The sequence below is a fragment of the Schistocerca gregaria genome, chromosome 5 (assembly GCF_023897955.1).
Source record: "Schistocerca gregaria isolate iqSchGreg1 chromosome 5, iqSchGreg1.2, whole genome shotgun sequence".
In the NCBI taxonomy this organism is placed as follows: Eukaryota; Metazoa; Arthropoda; class Insecta; order Orthoptera; family Acrididae; genus Schistocerca; species Schistocerca gregaria.
Genome location: NC_064924.1, coordinates 244,610,576 through 244,631,423, shown reverse-complemented (window position 1 = coordinate 244,631,423; position 20,848 = coordinate 244,610,576). Strand labels below are relative to the sequence as shown.

The 20,848-nt window shown below is 49.8% G+C and overlaps 16 non-coding genes across 16 annotated transcripts; all 16 read left to right on the top strand.

The window, feature by feature from the left end:
• Positions 1-229: 229 nt before the first annotated feature.
• LOC126273663 (5S ribosomal RNA) lies at positions 230-348 on the top strand. The gene has a single exon (XR_007549507.1). It is a non-coding gene; the product is annotated as a 5S ribosomal RNA (ribosomal RNA).
• Positions 349-1,494: 1,146 nt separating this feature from the next.
• Positions 1,495-1,613, top strand: LOC126273662 (5S ribosomal RNA). The gene has a single exon (XR_007549506.1). It is a non-coding gene; the product is annotated as a 5S ribosomal RNA (ribosomal RNA).
• A 1,136-nt stretch (positions 1,614-2,749) lies between these two features.
• On the top strand, positions 2,750-2,868 carry LOC126274086 (5S ribosomal RNA). The gene has a single exon (XR_007549914.1). It is a non-coding gene; the product is annotated as a 5S ribosomal RNA (ribosomal RNA).
• A 1,186-nt stretch (positions 2,869-4,054) lies between these two features.
• Positions 4,055-4,173, top strand: LOC126273661 (5S ribosomal RNA). The gene has a single exon (XR_007549505.1). It is a non-coding gene; the product is annotated as a 5S ribosomal RNA (ribosomal RNA).
• Positions 4,174-5,309: 1,136 nt separating this feature from the next.
• Positions 5,310-5,428, top strand: LOC126273660 (5S ribosomal RNA). Its single transcript, XR_007549504.1, has one exon. It is a non-coding gene; the product is annotated as a 5S ribosomal RNA (ribosomal RNA).
• A 1,146-nt stretch (positions 5,429-6,574) lies between these two features.
• Positions 6,575-6,693, top strand: LOC126273659 (5S ribosomal RNA). Its single transcript, XR_007549503.1, has one exon. It is a non-coding gene; the product is annotated as a 5S ribosomal RNA (ribosomal RNA).
• A 1,146-nt stretch (positions 6,694-7,839) lies between these two features.
• LOC126273657 (5S ribosomal RNA) lies at positions 7,840-7,958 on the top strand. Its single transcript, XR_007549502.1, has one exon. It is a non-coding gene; the product is annotated as a 5S ribosomal RNA (ribosomal RNA).
• Positions 7,959-9,094: 1,136 nt separating this feature from the next.
• On the top strand, positions 9,095-9,213 carry LOC126273655 (5S ribosomal RNA). Its single transcript, XR_007549500.1, has one exon. It is a non-coding gene; the product is annotated as a 5S ribosomal RNA (ribosomal RNA).
• A 1,136-nt stretch (positions 9,214-10,349) lies between these two features.
• Positions 10,350-10,468, top strand: LOC126273654 (5S ribosomal RNA). Its single transcript, XR_007549499.1, has one exon. It is a non-coding gene; the product is annotated as a 5S ribosomal RNA (ribosomal RNA).
• A 1,136-nt stretch (positions 10,469-11,604) lies between these two features.
• On the top strand, positions 11,605-11,723 carry LOC126273653 (5S ribosomal RNA). The gene has a single exon (XR_007549498.1). It is a non-coding gene; the product is annotated as a 5S ribosomal RNA (ribosomal RNA).
• Positions 11,724-13,457: 1,734 nt separating this feature from the next.
• LOC126273652 (5S ribosomal RNA) lies at positions 13,458-13,576 on the top strand. Its single transcript, XR_007549497.1, has one exon. It is a non-coding gene; the product is annotated as a 5S ribosomal RNA (ribosomal RNA).
• Positions 13,577-14,722: 1,146 nt separating this feature from the next.
• Positions 14,723-14,841, top strand: LOC126273651 (5S ribosomal RNA). The gene has a single exon (XR_007549496.1). It is a non-coding gene; the product is annotated as a 5S ribosomal RNA (ribosomal RNA).
• Positions 14,842-15,986: 1,145 nt separating this feature from the next.
• On the top strand, positions 15,987-16,105 carry LOC126273649 (5S ribosomal RNA). The gene has a single exon (XR_007549494.1). It is a non-coding gene; the product is annotated as a 5S ribosomal RNA (ribosomal RNA).
• A 1,146-nt stretch (positions 16,106-17,251) lies between these two features.
• On the top strand, positions 17,252-17,370 carry LOC126273648 (5S ribosomal RNA). Its single transcript, XR_007549493.1, has one exon. It is a non-coding gene; the product is annotated as a 5S ribosomal RNA (ribosomal RNA).
• Positions 17,371-18,516: 1,146 nt separating this feature from the next.
• On the top strand, positions 18,517-18,635 carry LOC126273647 (5S ribosomal RNA). The gene has a single exon (XR_007549492.1). It is a non-coding gene; the product is annotated as a 5S ribosomal RNA (ribosomal RNA).
• Positions 18,636-19,771: 1,136 nt separating this feature from the next.
• LOC126273646 (5S ribosomal RNA) lies at positions 19,772-19,890 on the top strand. Its single transcript, XR_007549491.1, has one exon. It is a non-coding gene; the product is annotated as a 5S ribosomal RNA (ribosomal RNA).
• The last annotated feature ends 958 nt before the right edge of the window (positions 19,891-20,848 follow it).

The following is a 20,848-nucleotide window of genomic DNA, read 5'->3' as shown; positions in this document are numbered from 1 at the left end:
TACCTTTCGTCGCTACAAGAGATGGATACTTTGTCGAACAAACGAATGACAGGCGGTGCAACGAGCAGCTGTGTTGTGCGTCTGACCCACGTGGCGGCGCGCCGCACTGCGCGTCGCCTTCGAGGTGGAAGGACGTGCTTTGCGTCAAATGTGCCACCGAAAACGGCGATTGCGTGTGTTGGGAGGAGAGGCGAAGCCTTCTTCTGCCGTGCGGCTACTGTATAAGGACGCCAACGGCCATACCATGTTGAATACACCGGTTCTCGTCCGATCACCGAAGTTAAGCAACATCGGGCCCGGTTAGTACTTGGATGGGTGACCGCCTGGGAACACCGGGTGCTGTTGGCTCCCTCTCTTCTTTTAAATTTTATGTCACTACACCTGCCAGTCCTCTTTTCATACAAACTCTCAGGTGCGACAAAGATGCTTCCACAAGCATTTTAAACCACTGTATTAAACGTAAGATGTGAAATTACAGCAATGAACTCAGTTTGAACAAGAATGCGCGGAGGAAGAGTGCTAGGAACTCGTTGAAAATAACGAAACACTGCGAATCGACAGATGTGCTCTTAAAATGCGTCAGAGCCTACTGTTTTGTAGGAGCGCTAAATTCCAATTTTGTAGCAGTGCACAACGGCAAATTTGTAAACAAAAATTTACCTTTCGTCGCTACAAGAGATGGATACTTTGCCGAACAGCCTGTGTCTTGTGTGCATGTTTTCGCACCTTTCCACGGCACGGCGCAGCACAGAGCGGCTCTGGTAGCTCCGAACGGCCGCACACGGCGCCTCGGACACGTCGGTTCGGCCCGCGCCCATCTCGCAGATGCTTCTCGTACTTGTGCTGTCATATGGACCACGACCCGAGCGGCAGCGAGCGGCAGTCGAGCAAAGTCGGGACAAGTCGGGACGGAAGGGGACAGCCGAGAATGCACCGTGCGAATTACGCAAATATCTGGAAGCGCGACGCGTGTCAGGCAGGTGAGACCGCTTCCCTCTGTCTTCATTTCTTGCTTTCTTGTCACTACCCCTGCCAGCCCTTTTTTCATGCTACCTTTCTCATGTGACATAGATGCTTCCATACTGATTTTAAACTATCGTAAGATACGATATTAAGGAGCTCAATTTGAAAAGAGTGCGCCAAGGAAGACTTCCAAAGAGTCTCTGGAAATAACAAAACAGTGTGAAGTGACAGAAATGTTGTGAAATACGTCAGGGCATATTGTTTTGTAGCAGTGCACAACGGCAAATTTGTAAACAAAAATTTACCTTTCGTCGCTACAAGAGATGGATACTTTGTCGAACAAACGAATGACAGGCGGTGCAACGAGCAGCTGTGTTGTGCGTCTGACCCACGTGGCGGCGCGCCGCACTGCGCGTCGCCTTCGAGGTGGAAGGACGTGCTTTGCGTCAAATGTGCCACCGAAAACGGCGATTGCGTGTGTTGGGAGGAGAGGCGAAGCCTTCTTCTGCCGTGCGGCTACTGTATAAGGACGCCAACGGCCATACCATGTTGAATACACCGGTTCTCGTCCGATCACCGAAGTTAAGCAACATCGGGCCCGGTTAGTACTTGGATGGGTGACCGCCTGGGAACACCGGGTGCTGTTGGCTCCCTCTCTTCTTTTAAATTTTATGTCACTACACCTGCCAGTCCTCTTTTCATACAAACTCTCAGGTGCGACAAAGATGCTTCCACAAGCATTTTAAACCACTGTATTAAACGTAAGACGTGAAATTACAGCAATGAACTCAGTTTGAACAAGAATGCGCGGAGGAAGAGTGCTAGGAACTCGTTGAAAATAACGAAACACTGCGAATCGACAGATGTGCTCTTAAAATGCGTCAGAGCCTACTGTTTTGTAGGAGCGCTAAATTCCAATTTTGTAGCAGTGCACAACGGCAAATTTGTAAACAAAAATTTACCTTTCGTCGCTACAAGAGATGGATACTTTGCCGAACAGCCTGTGTCTTGTGTGCATGTTTTCGCACCTTTCCACGGCACGGCGCAGCACAGAGCGGCTCTGGTAGCTCCGAACGGCCGCACACGGCGCCTCGGACACGTCGGTTCGGCCCGCGCCCATCTCGCAGATGCTTCTCGTACTTGTGCTGTCATATGGACCACGACCCGAGCGGCAGTCGAGCAAAGTCGGGACAAGTCGGGACGGAAGGGGACAGCCGAGAATGCACCGTGCGAATTACGCAAATATCTGGAAGCGCGACGCGTGTCAGGCAGGTGAGACCGCTTCCCTCTGTCTTCATTTCTTGCTTTCTTGTCACTACCCCTGCCAGCCCTTTTTTCATGCTACCTTTCTCATGTGACATAGATGCTTCCATACTGATTTTAAACTATCGTAAGATACGATATTAAGGAGCTCAATTTGAAAAGAGTGCGCCAAGGAAGACTTCCAAAGAGTCTCTGGAAATAACAAAACAGTGTGAAGTGACAGAAATGTTGTGAAATACGTCAGGGCATATTGTTTTGTAGCAGTGCACAACGGCAAATTTGTAAACAAAAATTTACCTTTCGTCGCTACAAGAGATGGATACTTTGTCGAACAAACGAATGACAGGCGGTGCAACGAGCAGCTGTGTTGTGCGTCTGACCCACGTGGCGGCGCGCCGCACTGCGCGTCGCCTTCGAGGTGGAAGGACGTGCTTTGCGTCAAATGTGCCACCGAAAACGGCGATTGCGTGTGTTGGGAGGAGAGGCGAAGCCTTCTTCTGCCGTGCGGCTACTGTATAAGGACGCCAACGGCCATACCATGTTGAATACAACGGTTCTCGTCCGATCACCGAAGTTAAGCAACATCGGGCCCGGTTAGTACTTGGATGGGTGACCGCCTGGGAACACCGGGTGCTGTTGGCTCCCTCTCTTCTTTTAAATTTTATGTCACTACACCTGCCAGTCCTCTTTTCATACAAACTCTCAGGTGCGACAAAGATGCTTCCACAAGCATTTTAAACCACTGTATTAAACGTAAGATGTGAAATTACAGCAATGAACTCAGTTTGAACAAGAATGCGCGGAGGAAGAGTGCTAGGAACTCGTTGAAAATAACGAAACACTGCGAATCGACAGATGTGCTCTTAAAATGCGTCAGAGCCTACTGTTTTGTAGGAGCGCTAAATTCCAATTTTGTAGCAGTGCACAACGGCAAATTTGTAAACAAAAATTTACCTTTCGTCGCTACAAGAGATGGATACTTTGCCGAACAGCCTGTGTCTTGTGTGCATGTTTTCGCACCTTTCCACGGCACGGCGCAGCACAGAGCGGCTCTGGTAGCTCCGAACGGCCGCACACGGCGCCTCGGACACGTCGGTTCGGCCCGCGCCCATCTCGCAGATGCTTCTCGTACTTGTGCTGTCATATGGACCACGACCCGAGCGGCAGCGAGCGGCAGTCGAGTAAAGTCGGGACAAGTCGGGACAAGTCGGGACCAGTCGGGACAAGTCGGGACAAGTCGGGACGGAAGGGGACAGCCGAGAATGCACCGTGCGAATTACGCAAATATCTGGAAGCGCGACGTGTGTCAGGCAGGTGAGACCGCTTCCCTCTGTCTTCATTTCTTGCTTTCTTGTCACTACCCCTGCCAGCCCTTTTTTCATGCTACCTTTCTCATGTGACATAGATGCTTCCATACTGATTTTAAACTATCGTAAGATACGATATTAAGGAGCTCAATTTGAAAAGAGTGCGCCAAGGAAGACTTCCAAAGAGTCTCTGGAAATAACAAAACAGTGTGAAGTGATAGAAATGTTGTGAAATACGTCAGGGCATATTGTTTTGTAGCAGTGCACAACGGCAAATTTGTAAACAAAAATTTACCTTTCGTCGCTACAAGAGATGGATACTTTGTCGAACAAACGAATGACAGGCGGTGCAACGAGCAGCTGTGTTGTGCGTCTGACCCACGTGGCGGCGCGCCGCACTGCGCGTCGCCTTCGAGGTGGAAGGACGTGCTTAGCGTCAAATGTGCCACCGAAAACGGCGATTGCGTGTGTTGGGAGGAGAGGCGAAGCCTTCTTCTGCCGTGCGGCTACTGTATAAGGACGCCAACGGCCATACCATGTTGAATACACCGGTTCTCGTCCGATCACCGAAGTTAAGCAACATCGGGCCCGGTTAGTACTTGGATGGGTGACCGCCTGGGAACACCGGGTGCTGTTGGCTCCCTCTCTTCTTTTAAATTTTATGTCACTACACCTGCCAGTCCTCTTTTCATACAAACTCTCAGGTGCGACAAAGATGCTTCCACAAGCATTTTAAACCACTGTATTAAACGTAAGATGTGAAATTACAGCAATGAACTCAGTTTGAACAAGAATGCGCGGAGGAAGAGTGCTAGGAACTCGTTGAAAATAACGAAACACTGCGAATCGACAGATGTGCTCTTAAAATGCGTCAGAGCCTACTGTTTTGTAGGAGCGCTAAATTCCAATTTTGTAGCAGTGCACAACGGCAAATTTGTAAACAAAAATTTACCTTTCGTCGCTACAAGAGATGGATACTTTGCCGAACAGCCTGTGTCTTGTGTGCATGTTTTCGCACCTTTCCACGGCACGGCGCAGCACAGAGCGGCTCTGGTAGCTCCGAACGGCCGCACACGGCGCCTCGGACACGTCGGTTCGGCCCGCGCCCATCTCGCAGATGCTTCTCGTACTTGTGCTGTCATATGGACCACGACCCGAGCGGCAGTCGAGCAAAGTCGGGACAAGTCGGGACGGAAGGGGACAGCCGAGAATGCACCGTGCGAATTACGCAAATATCTGGAAGCGCGACGCGTGTCAGGCAGGTGAGACCGCTTCCCTCTGTCTTCATTTCTTGCTTTCTTGTCACTACCCCTGCCAGCCCTTTTTTCATGCTACCTTTCTCATGTGACATAGATGCTTCCATACTGATTTTAAACTATCGTAAGATACGATATTAAGGAGCTCAATTTGAAAAGAGTGCGCCAAGGAAGACTTCCAAAGAGTCTCTGGAAATAACAAAACAGTGTGAAGTGACAGAAATGTTGTGAAATACGTCAGGGCATATTGTTTTGTAGCAGTGCACAACGGCAAATTTGTAAACAAAAATTTACCTTTCGTCGCTACAAGAGATGGATACTTTGTCGAACAAACGAATGACAGGCGGTGCAACGAGCAGCTGTGTTGTGCGTCTGACCCACGTGGCGGCGCGCCGCACTGCGCGTCGCCTTCGAGGTGGAAGGACGTGCTTTGCGTCAAATGTGCCACCGAAAACGGCGATTGCGTGTGTTGGGAGGAGAGGCGAAGCCTTCTTCTGCCGTGCGGCTACTGTATAAGGACGCCAACGGCCATACCATGTTGAATACACCGGTTCTCGTCCGATCACCGAAGTTAAGCAACATCGGGCCCGGTTAGTACTTGGATGGGTGACCGCCTGGGAACACCGGGTGCTGTTGGCTCCCTCTCTTCTTTTAAATTTTATGTCACTACACCTGCCAGTCCTCTTTTCATACAAACTCTCAGGTGCGACAAAGATGCTTCCACAAGCATTTTAAACCACTGTATTAAACGTAAGATGTGAAATTACAGCAATGAACTCAGTTTGAACAAGAATGCGCGGAGGAAGAGTGCTAGGAACTCGTTGAAAATAACGAAACACTGCGAATCGACAGATGTGCTCTTAAAATGCGTCAGAGCCTACTGTTTTGTAGGAGCGCTAAATTCCAATTTTGTAGCAGTGCACAACGGCAAATTTGTAAACAAAAATTTACCTTTCGTCGCTACAAGAGATGGATACTTTGCCGAACAGCCTGTGTCTTGTGTGCATGTTTTCGCACCTTTCCACGGCACGGCGCAGCACAGAGCGGCTCTGGTAGCTCCGAACGGCCGCACACGGCGCCTCGGACACGTCGGTTCGGCCCGCGCCCATCTCGCAGACACTTCTCGTACTTGTGCTGTCATATGGACCACGACCCGAGCGGCAGCGAGCGGCAGTCGAGCAAAGTCGGGACAAGTCGGGACGGAAGGGGACAGCCGAGAATGCACCGTGCGAATTACGCAAATATCTGGAAGCGCGACGCGTGTCAGGCAGGTGAGACCGCTTCCCTCTGTCTTCATTTCTTGCTTTCTTGTCACTACCCCTGCCAGCCCTTTTTTCATGCTACCTTTCTCATGTGACATAGATGCTTCCATACTGATTTTAAACTATCGTAAGATACGATATTAAGGAGCTCAATTTGAAAAGAGTGCGCCAAGGAAGACTTCCAAAGAGTCTCTGGAAATAACAAAACAGTGTGAAGTGACAGAAATGTTGTGAAATACGTCAGGGCATATTGTTTTGTAGCAGTGCACAACGGCAAATTTGTAAACAAAAATTTACCTTTCGTCGCTACAAGAGATGGATACTTTGTCGAACAAACGAATGACAGGCGGTGCAACGAGCAGCTGTGTTGTGCGTCTGACCCACGTGGCGGCGCGCCGCACTGCGCGTCGCCTTCGAGGTGGAAGGACGTGCTTTGCGTCAAATGTGCCACCGAAAACGGCGATTGCGTGTGTTGGGAGGAGAGGCGAAGCCTTCTTCTGCCGTGCGGCTACTGTATAAGGACGCCAACGGCCATACCATGTTGAATACACCGGTTCTCGTCCGATCACCGAAGTTAAGCAACATCGGGCCCGGTTAGTACTTGGATGGGTGACCGCCTGGGAACACCGGGTGCTGTTGGCTCCCTCTCTTCTTTTAAATTTTATGTCACTACACCTGCCAGTCCTCTTTTCATACAAACTCTCAGGTGCGACAAAGATGCTTCCACAAGCATTTTAAACCACTGTATTAAACGTAAGATGTGAAATTACAGCAATGAACTCAGTTTGAACAAGAATGCGCGGAGGAAGAGTGCTAGGAACTCGTTGAAAATAACGAAACACTGCGAATCGACAGATGTGCTCTTAAAATGCGTCAGAGCCTACTGTTTTGTAGGAGCGCTAAATTCCAATTTTGTAGCAGTGCACAACGGCAAATTTGTAAACAAAAATTTACCTTTCGTCGCTACAAGAGATGGATACTTTGCCGAACAGCCTGTGTCTTGTGTGCATGTTTTCGCACCTTTCCACGGCACGGCGCAGCACAGAGCGGCTCTGGTAGCTCCGAACGGCCGCACACGGCGCCTCGGACACGTCGGTTCGGCCCGCGCCCATCTCGCAGATGCTTCTCGTACTTGTGCTGTCATATGGACCACGACCCGAGCGGCAGCGAGCGGCAGTCGAGCAAAGTCGGGACAAGTCGGGACGGAAGGGGACAGCCGAGAATGCACCGTGCGAATTACGCAAATATCTGGAAGCGCGACGCGTGTCAGGCAGGTGAGACCGCTTCCCTCTGTCTTCATTTCTTGCTTTCTTGTCACTACCCCTGCCAGCCCTTTTTTCATGCTACCTTTCTCATGTGACATAGATGCTTCCATACTGATTTTAAACTATCGTAAGATACGATATTAAGGAGCTCAATTTGAAAAGAGTGCGCCAAGGAAGACTTCCAAAGAGTCTCTGGAAATAACAAAACAGTGTGAAGTGACAGAAATGTTGTGAAATACGTCAGGGCATATTGTTTTGTAGCAGTGCACAACGGCAAATTTGTAAACAAAAATTTACCTTTCGTCGCTACAAGAGATGGATACTTTGTCGAACAAACGAATGACAGGCGGTGCAACGAGCAGCTGTGTTGTGCGTCTGACCCACGTGGCGGCGCGCCGCACTGCGCGTCGCCTTCGAGGTGGAAGGACGTGCTTTGCGTCAAATGTGCCACCGAAAACGGCGATTGCGTGTGTTGGGAGGAGAGGCGAAGCCTTCTTCTGCCGTGCGGCTACTGTATAAGGACGCCAACGGCCATACCATGTTGAATACACCGGTTCTCGTCCGATCACCGAAGTTAAGCAACATCGGGCCCGGTTAGTACTTGGATGGGTGACCGCCTGGGAACACCGGGTGCTGTTGGCTCCCTCTCTTCTTTTAAATTTTATGTCACTACACCTGCCAGTCCTCTTTTCATACAAACTCTCAGGTGCGACAAAGATGCTTCCACAAGCATTTTAAACCACTGTATTAAACGTAAGATGTGAAATTACAGCAATGAACTCAGTTTGAACAAGAATGCGCGGAGGAAGAGTGCTAGGAACTCGTTGAAAATAACGAAACACTGCGAATCGACAGATGTGCTCTTAAAATGCGTCAGAGCCTACTGTTTTGTAGGAGCGCTAAATTCCAATTTTGTAGCAGTGCACAACGGCAAATTTGTAAACAAAAATTTACCTTTCGTCGCTACAAGAGATGGATACTTTGCCGAACAGCCTGTGTCTTGTGTGCATGTTTTCGCACCTTTCCACGGCACGGCGCAACACAGAGCGGCTCTGGTAGCTCCGAACGGCCGCACACGGCGCCTCGGACACGTCGGTTCGGCCCGCGCCCATCTCGCAGATGCTTCTCGTACTTGTGCTGTCATATGGACCACGACCCGAGCGGCAGTCGAGCAAAGTCGGGACAAGTCGGGACGGAAGGGGACAGCCGAGAATGCACCGTGCGAATTACGCAAATATCTGGAAGCGCGACGCGTGTCAGGCAGGTGAGACCGCTTCCCTCTGTCTTCATTTCTTGCTTTCTTGTCACTACCCCTGCCAGCCCTTTTTTCATGCTACCTTTCTCATGTGACATAGATGCTTCCATACTGATTTTAAACTATCGTAAGATACGATATTAAGGAGCTCAATTTGAAAAGAGTGCGCCAAGGAAGACTTCCAAAGAGTCTCTGGAAATAACAAAACAGTGTGAAGTGACAGAAATGTTGTGAAATACGTCAGGGCATATTGTTTTGTAGCAGTGCACAACGGCAAATTTGTAAACAAAAATTTACCTTTCGTCGCTACAAGAGATGGATACTTTGTCGAACAAACGAATGACAGGCGGTGCAACGAGCAGCTGTGTTGTGCGTCTGACCCACGTGGCGGCGCGCCGCACTGCGCGTCGCCTTCGAGGTGGAAGGACGTGCTTTGCGTCAAATGTGCCACCGAAAACGGCGATTGCGTGTGTTGGGAGGAGAGGCGAAGCCTTCTTCTGCCGTGCGGCTACTGTATAAGGACGCCAACGGCCATACCATGTTGAATACACCGGTTCTCGTCCGATCACCGAAGTTAAGCAACATCGGGCCCGGTTAGTACTTGGATGGGTGACCGCCTGGGAACACCGGGTGCTGTTGGCTCCCTCTCTTCTTTTAAATTTTATGTCACTACACCTGCCAGTCCTCTTTTCATACAAACTCTCAGGTGCGACAAAGATGCTTCCACAAGCATTTTAAACCACTGTATTAAACGTAAGATGTGAAATTACAGCAATGAACTCAGTTTGAACAAGAATGCGCGGAGGAAGAGTGCTAGGAACTCGTTGAAAATAACGAAACACTGCGAATCGACAGATGTGCTCTTAAAATGCGTCAGAGCCTACTGTTTTGTAGGAGCGCTAAATTCCAATTTTGTAGCAGTGCACAACGGCAAATTTGTAAACAAAAATTTACCTTTCGTCGCTACAAGAGATGGATACTTTGCCGAACAGCCTGTGTCTTGTGTGCATGTTTTCGCACCTTTCCACGGCACGGCGCAGCACAGAGCGGCTCTGGTAGCTCCGAACGGCCGCACACGGCGCCTCGGACACGTAGGTTCGGCCCGCGCCCATCTCGCAGATGCTTCTCGTACTTGTGCTGTCATATGGACCACGACCCGAGCGGCAGTCGAGCAAAGTCGGGACAAGTCGGGACGGAAGGGGACAGCCGAGAATGCACCGTGCGAATTACGCAAATATCTGGAAGCGCGACGCGTGTCAGGCAGGTGAGACCGCTTCCCTCTGTCTTCATTTCTTGCTTTCTTGTCACTACCCCTGCCAGCCCTTTTTTCATGCTACCTTTCTCATGTGACATAGATGCTTCCATACTGATTTTAAACTATCGTAAGATACGATATTAAGGAGCTCAATTTGAAAAGAGTGCGCCAAGGAAGACTTCCAAAGAGTCTCTGGAAATAACAAAACAGTGTGAAGTGACAGAAATGTTGTGAAATACGTCAGGGCATATTGTTTTGTAGCAGTGCACAACGGCAAATTTGTAAACAAAAATTTACCTTTCGTCGCTACAAGAGATGGATACTTTGTCGAACAAACGAATGACAGGCGGTGCAACGAGCAGCTGTGTTGTGCGTCTGACCCACGTGGCGGCGCGCCGCACTGCGCGTCGCCTTCGAGGTGGAAGGACGTGCTTTGCGTCAAATGTGCCACCGAAAACGGCGATTGCGTGTGTTGGGAGGAGAGGCGAAGCCTTCTTCTGCCGTGCGGCTACTGTATAAGGACGCCAACGGCCATACCATGTTGAATACACCGGTTCTCGTCCGATCACCGAAGTTAAGCAACATCGGGCCCGGTTAGTACTTGGATGGGTGACCGCCTGGGAACACCGGGTGCTGTTGGCTCCCTCTCTTCTTTTAAATTTTATGTCACTACACCTGCCAGTCCTCTTTTCATACAAACTCTCAGGTGCGACAAAGATGCTTCCACAAGCATTTTAAACCACTGTATTAAACGTAAGATGTGAAATTACAGCAATGAACTCAGTTTGAACAAGAATGCGCGGAGGAAGAGTGCTAGGAACTCGTTGAAAATAACGAAACACTGCGAATCGACAGATGTGCTCTTAAAATGCGTCAGAGCCTACTGTTTTGTAGGAGCGCTAAATTCCAATTTTGTAGCAGTGCACAACGGCAAATTTGTAAACAAAAATTTACCTTTCGTCGCTACAAGAGATGGATACTTTGCCGAACAGCCTGTGTCTTGTGTGCATGTTTTCGCACCTTTCCACGGCACGGCGCAACACAGAGCGGCTCTGGTAGCTCCGAACGGCCGCACACGGCGCCTCGGACACGTCGGTTCGGCCCGCGCCCATCTCGCAGATGCTTCTCGTACTTGTGCTGTCATATGGACCACGACCCGAGCGGCAGTCGAGCAAAGTCGGGACAAGTCGGGACGGAAGGGGACAGCCGAGAATGCACCGTGCGAATTACGCAGATATCTGGAAGCGCGACGCGTGTCAGGCAGGTGAGACCGCTTCCCTCTGTCTTCATTTCTTGCTTTCTTGTCACTACCCCTGCCAGCCCTTTTTTCATGCTACCTTTCTCATGTGACATAGATGCTTCCATACTGATTTTAAACTATCGTAAGATACGATATTAAGGAGCTCAATTTGAAAAGAGTGCGCCAAGGAAGACTTCCAAAGAGTCTCTGGAAATAACAAAACAGTGTGAAGTGACAGAAATGTTGTGAAATACGTCAGGGCATATTGTTTTGTAGCAGTGCACAACGGCAAATTTGTAAACAAAAATTTACCTTTCGTCGCTACAAGAGATGGATACTTTGTCGAACAAACGAATGACAGGCGGTGCAACGAGCAGCTGTGTTGTGCGTCTGACCCACGTGGCGGCGCGCCGCACTGCGCGTCGCCTTCGAGGTGGAAGGACGTGCTTTGCGTCAAATGTGCCACCGAAAACGGCGATTGCGTGTGTTGGGAGGAGAGGCGAAGCCTTCTTCTGCCGTGCGGCTACTGTATAAGGACGCCAACGGCCATACCATGTTGAATACACCGGTTCTCGTCCGATCACCGAAGTTAAGCAACATCGGGCCCGGTTAGTACTTGGATGGGTGACCGCCTGGGAACACCGGGTGCTGTTGGCTCCCTCTCTTCTTTTAAATTTTATGTCACTACACCTGCCAGTCCTCTTTTCATACAAACTCTCAGGTGCGACAAAGATGCTTCCACAAGCATTTTAAACCACTGTATTAAACGTAAGATGTGAAATTACAGCAATGAACTCAGTTTGAACAAGAATGCGCGGAGGAAGAGTGCTAGGAACTCGTTGAAAATAACGAAACACTGCGAATCGACAGATGTGCTCTTAAAATGCGTCAGAGCCTACTGTTTTGTAGGAGCGCTAAATTCCAATTTTGTAGCAGTGCACAACGGCAAATTTGTAAACAAAAATTTACCTTTCGTCGCTACAAGAGATGGATACTTTGCCGAACAGCCTGTGTCTTGTGTGCATGTTTTCGCACCTTTCCACGGCACGGCGCAGCACAGAGCGGCTCTGGTAGCTCCGAACGGCCGCACACGGCGCCTCGGACACGTAGGTTCGGCCCGCGCCCATCTCGCAGATGCTTCTCGTACTTGTGCTGTCATATGGACCACGACCCGAGCGGCAGTCGAGCAAAGTCGGGACAAGTCGGGACGGAAGGGGACAGCCGAGAATGCACCGTGCGAATTACGCAAATATCTGGAAGCGCGACGCGTGTCAGGCAGGTGAGACCGCTTCCCTCTGTCTTCATTTCTTGCTTTCTTGTCACTACCCCTGCCAGCCCTTTTTTCATGCTACCTTTCTCATGTGACATAGATGCTTCCATACTGATTTTAAACTATCGTAAGATACGATATTAAGGAGCTCAATTTGAAAAGAGTGCGCCAAGGAAGACTTCCAAAGAGTCTCTGGAAATAACAAAACAGTGTGAAGTGACAGAAATGTTGTGAAATACGTCAGGGCATATTGTTTTGTAGCAGTGCACAACGGCAAATTTGTAAACAAAAATTTACCTTTCGTCGCTACAAGAGATGGATACTTTGCCGAACAGCCTGTGTCTTGTGTGCATGTTTTCGCACCTTTCCACGGCACGGCGCAGCACAGAGCGGCTCTGGTAGCTCCGAACGGCCGCACACGGCGCCTCGGACACGTCGGTTCGGCCCGCGCCCATCTCGCAGATGCTTCTCGTACTTGTGCTGTCATATGGACCACGACCCGAGCGGCAGCGAGCGGCAGTCGGGACAAGTCGGGACGGAAGGGGACAGCCGAGAATGCACCGTGCGAATTACGCAAATATCTGGAAGCGCGACGCGTGTCAGGCAGGTGAGACCGCTTCCCTCTGTCTTCATTTCTTGCTTTCTTGTCACTACCCCTGCCAGCCCTTTTTTCATGCTACCTTTCTCATGTGACATAGATGCTTCCATACTGATTTTAAACTATCGTAAGATACGATATTAAGGAGCTCAATTTGAAAAGAGTGCGCCAAGGAAGACTTCCAAAGAGTCTCTGGAAATAACAAAACAGTGTGAAGTGACAGAAATGTTGTGAAATACGTCAGGGCATATTGTTTTGTAGCAGTGCACAACGGCAAATTTGTAAACAAAAATTTACCTTTCGTCGCTACAAGAGATGGATACTTTGTCGAACAAACGAATGACAGGCGGTGCAACGAGCAGCTGTGTTGTGCGTCTGACCCACGTGGCGGCGCGCCGCACTGCGCGTCGCCTTCGAGGTGGAAGGACGTGCTTTGCGTCAAATGTGCCACCGAAAACGGCGATTGCGTGTGTTGGGAGGAGAGGCGAAGCCTTCTTCTGCCGTGCGGCTACTGTATAAGGACGCCAACGGCCATACCATGTTGAATACACCGGTTCTCGTCCGATCACCGAAGTTAAGCAACATCGGGCCCGGTTAGTACTTGGATGGGTGACCGCCTGGGAACACCGGGTGCTGTTGGCTCCCTCTCTTCTTTTAAATTTTATGTCACTACACCTGCCAGTCCTCTTTTCATACAAACTCTCAGGTGCGACAAAGATGCTTCCACAAGCATTTTAAACCACTGTATTAAACGTAAGATGTGAAATTACAGCAATGAACTCAGTTTGAACAAGAATGCGCGGAGGAAGAGTGCTAGGAACTCGTTGAAAATAACGAAACACTGCGAATCGACAGATGTGCTCTTAAAATGCGTCAGAGCCTACTGTTTTGTAGGAGCGCTAAATTCCAATTTTGTAGCAGTGCACAACGGCAAATTTGTAAACAAAAATTTACCTTTCGTCGCTACAAGAGATGGATACTTTGCCGAACAGCCTGTGTCTTGTGTGCATGTTTTCGCACCTTTCCACGGCACGGCGCAGCACAGAGCGGCTCTGGTAGCTCCGAACGGCCGCACACGGCGCCTCGGACACGTCGGTTCGGCCCGCGCCCATCTCGCAGATGCTTCTCGTACTTGTGCTGTCATATGGACCACGACCCGAGCGGCAGCGAGCGGCAGTCGAGCAAAGTCGGGACAAGTCGGGACGGAAGGGGACAGCCGAGAATGCACCGTGCGAATTACGCAAATATCTGGAAGCGCGACGCGTGTCAGGCAGGTGAGACCGCTTCCCTCTGTCTTCATTTCTTGCTTTCTTGTCACTACCCCTGCCAGCCCTTTTTTCATGCTACCTTTCTCATGTGACATAGATGCTTCCATACTGATTTTAAACTATCGTAAGATACGATATTAAGGAGCTCAATTTGAAAAGAGTGCGCCAAGGAAGACTTCCAAAGAGTCTCTGGAAATAACAAAACAGTGTGAAGTGACAGAAATGTTGTGAAATACGTCAGGGCATATTGTTTTGTAGCAGTGCACAACGGCAAATTTGTAAACAAAAATTTACCTTTCGTCGCTACAAGAGATGGATACTTTGTCGAACAAACGAATGACAGGCGGTGCAACGAGCAGCTGTGTTGTGCGTCTGACCCACGTGGCGGCGCGCCGCACTGCGCGTCGCCTTCGAGGTGGAAGGACGTGCTTTGCGTCAAATGTGCCACCGAAAACGGCGATTGCGTGTGTTGGGAGGAGAGGCGAAGCCTTCTTCTGCCGTGCGGCTACTGTATAAGGACGCCAACGGCCATACCATGTTGAATACACCGGTTCTCGTCCGATCACCGAAGTTAAGCAACATCGGGCCCGGTTAGTACTTGGATGGGTGACCGCCTGGGAACACCGGGTGCTGTTGGCTCCCTCTCTTCTTTTAAATTTTATGTCACTACACCTGCCAGTCCTCTTTTCATACAAACTCTCAGGTGCGACAAAGATGCTTCCACAAGCATTTTAAACCACTGTATTAAACGTAAGATGTGAAATTACAGCAATGAACTCAGTTTGAACAAGAATGCGCGGAGGATGAGTGCTAGGAACTCGTTGAAAATAACGAAACACTGCGAATCGACAGATGTGCTCTTAAAATGCGTCAGAGCCTACTGTTTTGTAGGAGCGCTAAATTCCAATTTTGTAGCAGTGCACAACGGCAAATTTGTAAACAAAAATTTACCTTTCGTCGCTACAAGAGATGGATACTTTGCCGAACAGCCTGTGTCTTGTGTGCATGTTTTCGCACCTTTCCACGGCACGGCGCAGCACAGAGCGGCTCTGGTAGCTCCGAACGGCCGCACACGGCGCCTCGGACACGTCGGTTCGGCCCGCGCCTTCTCGCAGATGCTTCTCGTACTTGTGCTGTCATATGGACCACGACCCGAGCGGCAGGGAGCGGCAGTCGAGCAAAGTCGGGACAAGTCGGGACGGAAGGCGACAGCCGAGAATGCACCGTGCGAATTACGCAAATATCTGGAAGCGCGACGCGTGTCAGGCAGGTGAGACCGCTTCCCTCTGTCTTCATTTCTTGCTTTCTTGTCACTACCCCTGCCAGCCCTTTTTTCATGCTACCTTTCTCATGTGACATAGATGCTTCCATACTGATTTTAAACTATCGTAAGATACGATATTAAGGAGCTCAATTTGAAAAGAGTGCGCCAAGGAAGACTTCCAAAGAGTCTCTGGAAATAACAAAACAGTGTGAAGTGACAGAAATGTTGTGAAATACGTCAGGGCATATTGTTTTGTAGCAGTGCACAACGGCAAATTTGTAAACAAAAATTTACCTTTCGTCGCTACAAGAGATGGATACTTTGTCGAACAAACGAATGACAGGCGGTGCAACGAGCAGCTGTGTTGTGCGTCTGACCCACGTGGCGGCGCGCCGCACTGCGCGTCGCCTTCGAGGTGGAAGGACGTGCTTTGCGTCAAATGTGCCACCGAAAACGGCGATTGCGTGTGTTGGGAGGAGAGGCGAAGCCTTCTTCTGCCGTGCGGCTACTGTATAAGGACGCCAACGGCCATACCATGTTGAATACACCGGTTCTCGTCCGATCACCGAAGTTAAGCAACATCGGGCCCGGTTAGTACTTGGATGGGTGACCGCCTGGGAACACCGGGTGCTGTTGGCTCCCTCTCTTCTTTTAAATTTTATGTCACTACACCTGCCAGTCCTCTTTTCATACAAACTCTCAGGTGCGACAAAGATGCTTCCACAAGCATTTTAAACCACTGTATTAAACGTAAGATGTGAAATTACAGCAATGAACTCAGTTTGAACAAGAATGCGCGGAGGAAGAGTGCTAGGAACTCGTTGAAAATAACGAAACACTGCGAATCGACAGATGTGCTCTTAAAATGCGTCAGAGCCTACTGTTTTGTAGGAGCGCTAAATTCCAATTTTGTAGCAGTGCACAACGGCAAATTTGTAAACAAAAATTTACCTTTCGTCGCTACAAGAGATGGATACTTTGCCGAACAGCCTGTGTCTTGTGTGCATGTTTTCGCACCTTTCCACGGCACGGCGCAGCACAGAGCGGCTCTCGTAGCTCCGAACGGCCGCACACGGCGCCTCGGACACGTCGGTTCGGCCCGCGCCCATCTCGCAGATGCTTCTCGTACTTGTGCTGTCATATGGACCACGACCCGAGCGGCAGCGAGCGGCAGTCGAGCAAAGTCGGGACAAGTCGGGACGGAAGGCGACAGCCGAGAATGCACCGTGCGAATTACGCAAATATCTGGAAGCGCGACGCGTGTCAGGCAGGTGAGACCGCTTCCCTCTGTCTTCATTTCTTGCTTTCTTGTCACTACCCCTGCCAGCCCTTTTTTCATGCTACCTTTCTCATGTGACATAGATGCTTCCATACTGATTTTAAACTATCGTAAGATACGATATTAAGGAGCTCAATTTGAAAAGAGTGCGCCAAGGAAGACTTCCAAAGAGTCTCTGGAAATAACAAAACAGTGTGAAGTGACAGAAATGTTGTGAAATACGTCAGGGCATATTGTTTTGTAGCAGTGCACAACGGCAAATTTGTAAACAAAAATTTACCTTTCGTCGCTACAAGAGATGGATACTTTGTCGAACAAACGAATGACAGGCGGTGCAACGAGCAGCTGTGTTGTGCGTCTGACCCACGTGGCGGCGCGCCGCACTGCGCGTCGCCTTCGAGGTGGAAGGACGTGCTTTGCGTCAAATGTGCCACCGAAAACGGCGATTGCGTGTGTTGGGAGGAGAGGCGAAGCCTTCTTCTGCCGTGCGGCTACTGTATAAGGACGCCAACGGCCATACCATGTTGAATACACCGGTTCTCGTCCGATCACCGAAGTTAAGCAACATCGGGCCCGGTTAGTACTTGGATGGGTGACCGCCTGGGAACACCGGGTGCTGTTGGCTCCCTCTCTTCTTTTAAATTTTATGTCACTACACCTGCCAGTCCTCTTTTCATACAAACTCTCAGGTGGGACAAAGATGCTTCCACAAGCATTTTAAACCACTGTATTAAACGTAAGATGTGAAATTACAGCAATGAACTCAGTTTGAACAAGAATGCGCGGAGGAAGAGTGCTAGGAACTCGTTGAAAATAACGAAACACTGCGAATCGACAGATGTGCTCTTAAAATGCGTCAGAGCCTACTGTTTTGTAGGAGCGCTAAATTCCAATTTTGTAGCAGTGCACAACGGCAAATTTGTAAACAAAAATTTACCTTTCGTCGCTACAAGAGATGGATACTTTGCCGAACAGCCTGTGTCTTGTGTGCATGTTTTCGCACCTTTCCACGGCACGGCGCAGCACAGAGCGGCTCTGGTAGCTCCGAACGGCCGCACACGGCGCCTCGGACACGTCGGTTCGGCCCGCGCCCATCTCGCAGATGCTTCTCGTACTTGTGCTGTCATATGGACCACGACCCGAGCGGCAGCGAGCGGCAGTCGAGCAAAGTCGGGACAAGTCGGGACGGAAGGCGACAGCCGAGAATGCACCGTGCGAATTACGCAAATATCTGGAAGCGCGACGCGTGTCAGGCAGGTGAGACCGCTTCCCTCTGTCTTCATTTCTTGCTTTCTTGTCACTACCCCTGCCAGCCCTTTTTTCATGCTACCTTTCTCATGTGACATAGATGCTTCCATACTGATTTTAAACTATCGTAAGATACGATATTAAGGAGCTCAATTTGAAAAGAGTGCGCCAAGGAAGACTTCCAAAGAGTCTCTGGAAATAACAAAACAGTGTGAAGTGACAGAAATGTTGTGAAATACGTCAGGGCATATTGTTTTGTAGCAGTGCACAACGGCAAATTTGTAAACAAAAATTTACCTTTCGTCGCTACAAGAGATGGATACTTTGTCGAACAAACGAATGACAGGCGGTGCAACGAGCAGCTGTGTTGTGCGTCTGACCCACGTGGCGGCGCGCCGCACTGCGCGTCGCCTTCGAGGTGGAAGGACGTGCTTTGCGTCAAATGTGCCACCGAAAACGGCGATTGCGTGTGTTGGGAGGAGAGGCGAAGCCTTCTTCTGCCGTGCGGCTACTGTATAAGGACGCCAACGGCCATACCATGTTGAATACACCGGTTCTCGTCCGATCACCGAAGTTAAGCAACATCGGGCCCGGTTAGTACTTGGATGGGTGACCGCCTGGGAACACCGGGTGCTGTTGGCTCCCTCTATTCTTTTAAATTTTATGTCACTACACCTGCCAGTCCTCTTTTCATACAAACTCTCAGGTGCGACAAAGATGCTTCCACAAGCATTTTAAACCACTGTATTAAACGTAAGATGTGAAATTACAGCAATGAACTCAGTTTGAACAAGAATGCGCGGAGGAAGAGTGCTAGGAACTCGTTGAAAATAACGAAACACTGCGAATCGACAGATGTGCTCTTAAAATGCGTCAGAGCCTACTGTTTTGTAGGAGCGCTAAATTCCAATTTTGTAGCAGTGCACAACGGCAAATTTGTAAACAAAAATTTACCTTTCGTCGCTACAAGAGATGGATACTTTGCCGAACAGCCTGTGTCTTGTGTGCATGTTTTCGCACCTTTCCACGGCACGGCGCAGCACAGAGCGGCTCTGGTAGCTCCGAACGGCCGCACACGGCGCCTCGGACACGTCGGTTCGGCCCGCGCCCATCTCGCAGATGCTTCTCGTACTTGTGCTGTCATATGGACCACGACCCGAGCGGCAGCGAGCGGCAGTCGGGACAAGTCGGGACGGAAGGCGACAGCCGAGAATGCACCGTGCGAATTACGCAAATATCTGGAAGCGCGACGCGTGTCAGGCAGGTGAGACCGCTTCCCTCTGTCTTCATTTCTTGCTTTCTTGTCACTACCCCTGCCAGCCCTTTTTTCATGCTACCTTTCTCATGTGACATAGATGCTTCCATACTGATTTTAAACTATCGTAAGATACGATATTAAGGAGCTCAATTTGAAAAGAGTGCGCCAAGGAAGACTTCCAAAGAGTCTCTGGAAATAACAAAACAGTGTGAAGTGACAGAAATGTTGTGAAATACGTCAGGGCATATTGTTTTGTAGCAGTGCACAACGGCAAATTTGTAAACAAAAATTTACCTTTCGTCGCTACAAGAGATGGATACTTTGTCGAACAAACGAATGACAGGCGGTGCAACGAGCAGCTGTGTTGTGCGTCTGACCCACGTGGCGGCGCGCCGCACTGCGCGTCGCCTTCGAGGTGGAAGGACGTGCTTTGCGTCAAATGTGCCACCGAAAACGGCGATTGCGTGTGTTGGGAGGAGAGGCGAAGCCTTCTTCTGCCGTGCGGCTACTGTATAAGGACGCCAACGGCCATACCATGTTGAATACACCGGTTCTCGTCCGATCACCGAAGTTAAGCAACATCGGGCCCGGTTAGTACTTGGATGGGTGACCGCCTGGGAACACCGGGTGCTGTTGGCTCCCTCTCTTCTTTTAAATTTTATGTCACTACACCTGCCAGTCCTCTTTTCATACAAACTCTCAGGTGCGACAAAGATGCTTCCACAAGCATTTTAAACCACTGTATTAAACGTAAGATGTGAAATTACAGCAATGAACTCAGTTTGAACAAGAATGCGCGGAGGATGAGTGCTAGGAACTCGTTGAAAATAACGAAACACTGCGAATCGACAGATGTGCTCTTAAAATGCGTCAGAGCCTACTGTTTTGTAGGAGCGCTAAATTCCAATTTTGTAGCAGTGCACAACGGCAAATTTGTAAACAAAAATTTACCTTTCGTCGCTACAAGAGATGGATACTTTGCCGAACAGCCTGTGTCTTGTGTGCATGTTTTCGCACCTTTCCACGGCACGGCGCAGCACAGAGCGGCTCTGGTAGCTCCGAACGGCCGCACACGGCGCCTCGGACACGTCGGTTCGGCCCGCGCCCATCTCGCAGATGCTTCTCGTACTTGTGCTGTCATATGGACCACGACCCGAGCGGCAGCGAGCGGCAGTCGAGCAAAGTCGGGACAAGTCGGGACGGAAGGGGACAGCCGAGAATGCACCGTGCGAATTACGCAAATATCTGGAAGCGCGACGCGTGTCAGGCAGGTGAGACCGCTTCCCTCTGTCTTCATTTCTTGCTTTCTTGTCACTACCCCTGCCAGCCCTTTTTTCATGCTACCTTTCTCATGTGACATAGATGCTTCCATACTGATTTTAAACTATCGTAAGATACGATATTAAGGAGCTCAATTTGAAAAGAGTGCGCCAAGGAAGACTTCCAAAGAGTCTCTGGAAATAACAAAACAGTGTGAAGTGACAGAAATGTTGTGAAATACGTCAGGGCATATTGTTTTGTAGCAGTGCACAACGGCAAATTTGTAAACAAAAATTTACCTTTCGTCGCTACAAGAGATGGATACTTTGTCGAACAA